This window comes from Micropterus dolomieu, linkage group LG01, assembly GCF_021292245.1.
Source record: "Micropterus dolomieu isolate WLL.071019.BEF.003 ecotype Adirondacks linkage group LG01, ASM2129224v1, whole genome shotgun sequence".
Lineage (NCBI taxonomy): Eukaryota > Metazoa > Chordata > Actinopteri > Centrarchiformes > Centrarchidae > Micropterus > Micropterus dolomieu.
This window is the reverse complement of record NC_060150.1, coordinates 20,859,093-20,867,934: the sequence shown is the minus strand read 5'-3', so window position 1 is coordinate 20,867,934 and position 8,842 is coordinate 20,859,093.

Here is an 8,842-nt window from a genome sequence, read left to right as displayed (position 1 = left end):
TAGCACTTCCTTCAGGGATGGGTTAAATGCAGAGGATACATTTTGCTACATGTATGTGTATGTGACAAACAAAGTACCTTCACCTCCTTATTTTTTTCTGCCTTTTTCTCCTCTAAAACTGTGTGCCAGAAAAAATTGTTGGACCAGAACTCACCAAAATTGGTGGGAAGGTTGCAAAGTTCCAACCCTTACTCAGGCGCATCAAATGACACTCAATGGCCTCAAGGTGGCGCTGTATTAACCAAGTTTGCAAATTTGCAATTATGTCAAACGGCTTGCCTGACAGTCAGAATTATTTCATCCTTTTCATCTCTCATTTACATGTTTGCTCCAATGGTCATTTGCTCTAAAAATCAGTCACCCTAAAAACTACAGAGTTTGCTGATCTAAAGTTGTCAAAGTAATTTTGATAGATCAATTCATTTTTAAATTATAAATTTTAACTTTTGAGTCTTCTAATGAAATTTTACATAAATGCTCATAAGTCAAATTTGGCAGATGTGCATAGCGCAGACAAAGGTTACGTACTGTAGCAGTACCAGCTAGGGCTGGGCGATATGGTCAAAAATGTTATCACGATAAAAACATTTCATATCATTTGATATCGATAATTATCAAGATATATGTGAAATCATTATTTCTTTCAAGTTTAAAGGAAGATTTTTGCTCCTGAGTGAAAATTGAAGAAACCAGATGGTTAATTATGTGATTAAAGTTTTCTTTATGGTCAGAATGTGACAAACACTTGATGCCAAACAGTGGATCACTTCACAAGTCTGAAGTAGAACATTCAAACTATTACTTTTTTCAGCAAACATGATTAGTTGATCTTTTTTCAGGTCTCATCAACAAAATAAATATTTTAATAGAAACATTAAGTGCTAATTTGTTTGTGATTCAAATGAATTAATTCATTAGCAAATATTTATTGACAATATATAACATTTTTTATATTGTTATTGAAGAAAATTATATTGCAAGAACTATCATTATTGTTTTATTGCCCAGCCCCAGTACCAGCTATAGACAGGGCAGGACTAACACAGGCATCAGGTCTCCCCGCGCGAGAGGGAGACACACTGCACGTTTACAGAGGACTGTCACTCAGACAGAACTCTCAATACTGAGTGAAACATGAAAAAAAGGGAGATGTCCCGCAGGTAAAAATGAATGAATGAGCACGGAGAGGACCAGGAGGCCACCTTGCATATGTCGTCCACCATCATCCCGCCGTGCAGTGCCACAGAGGAGGAGACGCCTCTTGTGCTGTGTGCCTTGATACCACACAGCCAATGAGACAGGTGCTGTGCAGACAGAGGAAGAGACTGTTCCCTGTAGTGCACTAACAAGCCGATGAATGCAACATAGCAGGAAAGTGCATGCACCGGGCAGAAAAGATGGAACACACCTCCCAACAGCAGTCGCTGTATGCAGGGAAACAACAATGCACCATGTGCTCCAACCAGGCAACCAGGATAATTGGTGAGACAGAGTCAGGGATCCATCAAACTTGCTCCAGATTTGAGCGATCAGATCTGGATGGAGGCACCACTCTTCTGGGCGCGGGCCTCCCTCGACATGATGTCCACCCCTGTGTTCAATACACCAGGAATATACTCCGCTCTGATGGAGAGCAGATGTATGTGCACCGACAGCAGCAGCCACCTGGCCAATCCCAGCAGCTGTGCTGAGTGCACACCGCCCGGACGATTTATGTACACTGCTGTAGCCATTTATGTGGAGAGGCATGTGAGTCCGCCACAATCTGTGGCATACTTGTCTTTGCTGGTGAACTTTTTCTCTATACAGTAATACTCATCTATAGCAACTCTTTCTTTACACAGTTCTTTAAGCTGCAATTCATCATTGGAATATTGCAACACTCTTTTGCTTTTAACATTTTCTCCTAACACTTAATCTTCTCTGTAGCACTTCAGTGCACTTTGTACTTTGTCTTGTTCAAATTGTTAATTTTCTTGGCAGGCTTTTCTTTTTCTCTCAAGTGTCTGACATGTTGATACACTGTCAAATTAGTCATTTCCTGATTTTCAGCAAATGCCATCACAATTCTCACTTTTTTGATGTGACAACCTGGGGGTGACGTTCATTCTGTTTGTTCAAGTAAATTGTTATTTATTACTTAGTTATTTGACACCATGTTGGTAGGTGGCTACTTCAGCCACTTGTTTCGATTGTGGGTAAATAAAGGCGTGCCAAATAGATCAGCCGCTGTCTGTATTTCAAGATCAGTTGCCCGGGTTCCAACATATTGAATTTTTGATTCCTTCACATAATGCTCAATAGACGTATAAGTATGTCTAAGACTTGACAGAAATCTTAGGTGATTTTTTCATTTCCACTTTCAACATGTGATAAAAACATGAGGAAGTTTCTCTTCTGCAATCCTTCTTACATATCAGTTATTTCACTTGTAACAGGCCCGTCTATTCATTCTGTTTTCACAACAACAGATAAAGGGTAAGCTACTTTATAATAATCCTAATATTATTAGTATTATACTATTTGTAAAATTGGATTCTAGTGGTTGATGTAATCATTAAAAAAATCCCAATGTGTTTTTATCTAAAGAAATATTCTATAATATTTCTTGTGTGTAAATTTAATGTAACACAGATAAGGAAACGTGGAAATAAAAATACTGAAATAAAACATATTTTGGGCGGTTTTGTGTGCTGTTGCTAATCACTGCTCAAACCTGCTACTTAAGGCCAGAGATCCAGTCCAGGATCATTGAGTATGTCTAGTAGCTCGCATCTAAGCCAATAGTTTGCTCATAATCAAAATATTTGTTACCTGTTTTAGCCTGCCGGTTGTAACACCTACTCTTCCTGAGGACAGCAGTTCATGCACTCACGGATTTGCCAACGAGCTCACTCACCATGATTAAACCCATGATTATTCCTGAAACACTAGCCACAATCCCAGACTCTAGTTCAAAACCCATCAGCTGCACTCCGTTGCCTGCCACTTGCTTTTGCCTTGTTTTTGACAACCAAACTCTTAACCTAATCTGGTTCTTATCCGGTTTGAAATTAAGCCTGGACTAGACAAACACAGACCCTGAAGAACACTTTTTGGACCAAGAACCATTTTCTGTGACATACAGCAGTGAGAACAGTTATCTCTATCCAGCCAAGTCGCCCAAGAAAAGGCAAACAAAACTCCAGAAGCCTTTGGCAACATAGACAATTTAGAACTCCTCCATCTAACACAGACAAATAGAAAGACAGACCCAGAGTTTCCCTTTTGTTTTGTTTTTTTAAATGTACCATTGATTATTTATACATTTATTTTTCTGTCTCTCTCTCTCTCTTTTTTTTTTTTTTTACAACATTCATGGACATTGTTATTGTTTTTTTAAAATGAAGATGTAAATGCTCCCATATATAGTATTTTCTTTTTCTAACATTTTTGGTCTTTAAAAACTAGAAACAATGATTTTTTTTCAAATTTTGCAATGACCAATAAAATGCTACCTGTTCAAATGCGTATTTTGTTTCCATTTGATCAGTGTTATGTATCCACTCAAAACCAAAATCCACCAACTTTATCCTTTGAGAAATTCTGGAGATGTAATATTTAAAAATATAAAAATTGCTAACATAGAAAATGTGTCACTAAAATAGTCATGTATTAAATTTCAAACATGCCATATGGTGGCACTACAAATAGTTATAATGTGTTTTCCACTATTGCTCTGGATAATTTGGTGCATCTGTAGGAGTCCACACAGCAAAGCTGCTGGAGACTCATTCTTCTTTTTCTCAGCTAAAACTGTTCATGCCGCAAAAACTAAGACCAAACGTCACCAACGTCATTCAACCCACTACTCATGTGCATAAAGTGACACTTCAGGGATGCAGGGATTCGTGCAATATTTGGTTTCACAATCTAGGGTCACTACAGAGTTGATTCATAAAAATAGGTAATGATTGACAAGAGTGGGCTTGGCTTATTACAACAACATTCTACATTCTCTAGATGGCAGAAATCAGGTTACAGAGATATTCAATATCTTGCTGTCATTTTTACAGTATGCACAGCATTTTCTTTTGTGCTCAGTGTTGGATAAAATGTTACCAAATATTTGACAATAACCTGAACCCAGGTTAGAGAATGACGTGTGTTTTTTCAGAATTTTATCACCAACATTTTGACTGTTGCAAACTTTCTAAGTTTAAACTGACAAAAATATCCAGTTGGCACATGTGATCTCACTGCCATAACTTGTGAGAATGTGTGTGGAATCCAGCTCTCACCAGTGGCTCAGTCAGTGAGTTGTGGTGTGGTGTTTTTCAGTTGCTCATTGAGGCTAAAGTAAGTCAAAGATTGGCTGCTGTACTTGGACCCTGTTAAAATGTCTTGAAAGTGGCTTGGCTTTGAGTCAAAATTATTTTATAATTTTTATCTCTTACATCATCTGCATCTGGTCTTCTGCTCTTAAAATGTCAAATGTATCATTCTTCGCAATCTTCTTGGACCCTGATCATTGCAGCTTACGGTGATATTTGTACTATTTTCACAGCTTTTGACACTGTGAAAAGTCATGTCAAGTAATGTCTAGCTTTAAACGCTGGCATTCTTTGGACCATTTGTGATTTGACATTTATGAACACAGCCGCTCTCTGGTTACGTTCCATTCAGCCTTCCCAGCATGCATATTCTGTCGTAGCAAAACCTCTGAAATTGAATGTCAGCATGATGTGTCAATAACTTTTTCATTTAGATTCAGGCATTCCAGACAAGTACATCTTTCACCCAGCTTGTCTGCACTATATTTGTTATTCTGTCCCGATTTGTGGTTCTCTGTGTTCTTAAAGCACAAGTTGATGATTCAGTGGGGTCCAAGCATCATGTAGTGTTTTATATCCTACATTTAAGCATGGCTATCTTGCATAAGTTAATATTGTGCTAGTTACTTTTAGAAGTGCACTCTCACAAAAACTGAGGTGATTTTAATCTGAAGATCTTGGAGGTTATTACAAATAAGTCCGAGGCCCCTAAAACATGCTCTAAATGCTCTGATAACAGTTGAGAAGATGGTACAGTAGACTGTAAATTACTTAAATCACTGCTAATTGGATTGAAAGAAAATTATCATTAAAGGCAACCAGCAGAGCACTGGAAGAGCTGATCTTGGGCTTCCTCAGTGATGGGGATGATTTAAGTTTGATGTAATCATGTAATGGTTTATGCTAATTCAGGACTATAGGAAGTGGTTCAGATCAAGCCGTGCACATGGAAAGGTCCTGTTTATGTTCACATTCTGTGTTCAACATTGACACATATGACATGACACATAGAAAAACTCAGATCTTTGAGTTTTATTCAGCTCTCAACACTGGTTTCCATGCTAATGTTGTTGTGTTCTTACATATGTCTAACAGATGGACTATGTATATGTACCGTATGAGTGTCTAGGGGTGTGTGTGTGTGTGTGTGGCATAGGTCAGTAGTATAGTTATTTTATGTTAAGGATCAGTAAAGAAACAACAATATATCAATAAACAAAAATAAATCACTATCAAAGAAAAATCAAATGAAGTAGGAATGTGAAATGTGAAAAACAAACAAACACATAAACCCATGAGGTATTTATGGTTCATGGATTCCTTTTTCCAAGGGACAATTACTAAAATAACTAACAATGAAAATAATAATAATGTGAAAATTTTACAGTACAATTATTTAATTTATTTATCAGTTTGGTCTGAGTTTCCACTGGTTGTCCTCAGTACGTGGCATGAGGAGACATATTTTGCTGCAATGATTTGGCATTCTGGCATTTCTCCTAGTAACTAGGGTAGTTTGTGTGTGTCTGATATAAATCTGAATTCGGGATATCTTTGGGAAATGTTTGGGAAGTGTTTTTCTCTTAAGGTTGATTGACCCTGTTGGTGACCCTTTTCTATGGCCAGGCTGTGTTCACTCAGTCTGTATGTTGTCAACATTTTTCTTAGTTTAGGACATTTTATTGCGCTCAGGTAATTTGCCAGTGTGAATTCTCTTTGTAGGGTCAGATAACAGTGTAATGGTGTTTTGGTCATTTCTTTCCAGTATTCAGTAGATTTTACTTTTTGCTTGTTGATAATTCGGTTTGGTCTTCTTGAGTTGGTGTTGCTGTCCTGAGGCTGTTGGAGACTTGTTACTGCAGAGAGCCTCAGGACCAGCTGGCTGAGGGGACTCTTCTCTGGTTTCTGCTCCTGATATGTTAGGGCTTTGTGATGGTATGTCTTGGGGTTAACTGATTTTAAGTGATTGTAAAATGTAATTGATCTTTTCTGTATTTTTAGTAAGAGGGGATATTGGCCAAGCTTTGCTCTGCAGAGAGTATTCTCTGCACCTGCAGGATGCTCTTATAGAACTCAGTGAAGAAAGATTCTATGATTGTTTTTTCCCATTTGTCAGTTTCATTATTTAGTTTTGGTCCCCAAATTTCCCTTCCATATAGAATAATAGGTTCTAGTACAAATTGGAAAATTTTTATCCTGATTTCAATTGGAATATAGATTTTAATGTTTTTTTTTATTGCATAGAAAGCTCTCCCTGCTTTGTCCCTCAGATATTTTACAGCCATTGTATGTAATGTTGAGGTCAAGGTAAGTGTAGTTTTTTGTATGTTGTAATTTAGTGTTGTCTAACTAGAAATTGTGTGTTAACCTGATTTCTGGATTGTTTCTGAAAGATCATGGCCTTAGTCTTTGCTGTGTTTACTGTCAGGGCCCAGGTCTGACAAAATCTCTGCAGGAGATTAAGGTTCTGCTGCAAACCTTCTTTTGAAGGTGAAAGCAATATAAGTCATCTGCATACAGCAGACCTCTGATCAATGTATCGTTCAGGTTGAGGCCAGGTGCTGTGGAACGCTGTAATTAGTTTGCTAATTCACTGATATATAGATTGAAGAGAACTGGGCTGAGATTGCACCCCTGCCTCGCTCCCCGGCCCTGGGAGAAGGAAGCTGTTTCCAATCTTTATAGCACATTGACTTTTTGTATACATGTTCTTAATCAAATCATGTTTTTCCCCCAATGCCAATTTTAAGTAGCCTATAGAAAAGGCCCTCGTCCCAGATGGAATTAAAGGCTTTTTTGAAGTCAATGAAACAGGCATATACCATTGTTTTCTTTATGTTTACTTCTTAATCAATTAAAGTCTGGAGGGTAAATATATGGTCTGTTGTGCAGCAATTTGGTAAGAAACGTATCTGGCATTTATTAACTCATTAAATCTTATATTCATTAACTCTGACAATACAGTGACTGTGAAGAATAGAACAATATTCAAAACAACCTGAACAACTTAGCTTAAAAAGAATTTGTCAAACAAAAAATTTTACTTCAAAATTTTGTTTTTATAAACACATTTGTTGTAAAAAAAATTTTGTTGTTGTACCTATTCTTTACTGGCCTCCATGCTCCTTTCTACTGTTTACAAATCCTGTTTTCCGTAGTGGTCATGATGTTGAACATATGAAGGTATTTTTGTGTCTTTTTAATGCAAGCAAAAAAAAAACTGTTTTGACAGCATATTTCTCTCAATGCTATCAAAAAGTTTGTAATTAAAAACAAACAGGCCTTTTTTCTGTCACAGAAAGTTTTGATTGCTAATCTGTCCTCCTTGATTGCAAGTCAAAAAGTTTTCCTTGCGAGTCAGAAAGTTTTGAAAGTTAATAAGGTTTGCAAGTGAAATACTTTTGCAAGTCGAAAAGATTTGTGAGTCAAAAATGGTTGAAATAAGAGTTTCTATTAGTGGGTTTGACTGATCAATCATGGGTTTGGATCAACCGCATGGCCACGCCCACAATCCCCTCATGCTCTTGCTGTCTGTCTGCGGTCTGCTAGCTGTCACCAGTTAATTTCAGCCAGTGAAAGTGACTTCTCAGCCGTGTTTGTGCCTTTTGTCATGTGTGGCATGGGGTGGTGACGCTAAAAGAGGAATCACCACCAGAATATAACTATCCGACACCACCTGGGGAATTTCACCCCAAGAAATATAATTCAGCCAACACTGATAAATGAAGGTATACAGGTTAGTCTTACTTGGAGGAGGGACGGTCAGAGACGTTCCATTCACAACACTCAGTGTTGCGCCACAGTTCTGATGTGGCATTCAATTCAATTCAATTCAATTTTATTTAAATAGCGCCAAATCAGAGCGCTTTTCATAAAAGAGCAGCTCTAGACCGTACTCTGTGATGATATTTACAGAAACCCAACAGTTCCCACCAAGAGCAAGCACTAGGCGACAGAGGCAAGGAAAAACTTTCAGGCCATCTGCCTGGACCAGTTGGGGGTGAAGAAGAGAGGGAGAGAGAGAGGGGGGGCAAGAGAGGAACAGAGAGAAAGAGAGAGGGGGATCGAAGGAGAGAGAGAGAGGGGAGGGAGGCAGCCTACACAATATACACTCACCTAAAGGATTATTAGGAACACCTGTTCAATTTCTCATTAATACAATTATCTAATCAACCAATCACATGGCAGTTGCTTCAATGCATTTAGGGGTGTGGTCCTGGTCAAGACAATCTCCTGAACTCCAAACTGAATGTCAGAATGGGAAAGAAAGGTGATTTAAGCAATTTTGAGCGTGGCATGGTTGTTGGTGCCAGACGGGCCGGTCTGAGTATTTCACAATCTGCTCAGTTACTGGGATTTTCACGCACAACCATTTCTAGGGTTTACAAAGAATGGTGTGAAAAGGGAAAAACATCCAGTATGCGGCAGTCCTGTGGGCGAAAATGCTTTGTTGATGCTAGAGGTCAGAGGAGAATGGGCCGACTGATTCAAGCTGATAGAAGAGCAACTTTGACTGAAATAACCACTCG